We start from the raw sequence: 517 nt of genomic DNA on the forward strand, positions 1-517 counted from the left end.
ATCACCTGCTGGGCTCAAAGTCGTTTGTGATCTACAACGATCACGCGTCACTATGCACTGCGACTCAGTCGCCTCACCTCTCGCAGAGGATGGCCATATGCTCTCATTCTTTGCAGAATATAATTTCGAGGTGAAGTATAAGTAAGGAAAGCAAAATACTTTGGCTAATGCGTTGTCACGCAGACAGGACTATGAGCTTGCTCATGTGAGGACGATGGTATGTGTGTGTGTAGTACTGCTACAGGTCTCAGAAACTAAGAGTTTGGAAAGTCTGACAAGAAATTGTCGGCGCGTTTTCGCGCTCAGTTACACCGATATTTGTTAAGAACGGTTGAGAATTATAGCACCGATTCGACGGATACCCCACAAATTGTGATTCCTAATTCAAATACCGTATACTTGATGAGGCGCGCGACCTGGTTATCTCGGTTGTGAGAAGACGTACAGCTCGGTGAGCTGCCACTATTGGTGGCCCAGGCTGTACAAGCGGACAAGCACATATGTGCGCACGTGTGAG

The sequence above is a fragment of the Plasmopara halstedii genome (genome assembly GCF_900000015.1).
Source record: "Plasmopara halstedii genome assembly, contig: Scaffold_1343, whole genome shotgun sequence".
Lineage (NCBI taxonomy): Eukaryota > Oomycota > Peronosporomycetes > Peronosporales > Peronosporaceae > Plasmopara > Plasmopara halstedii.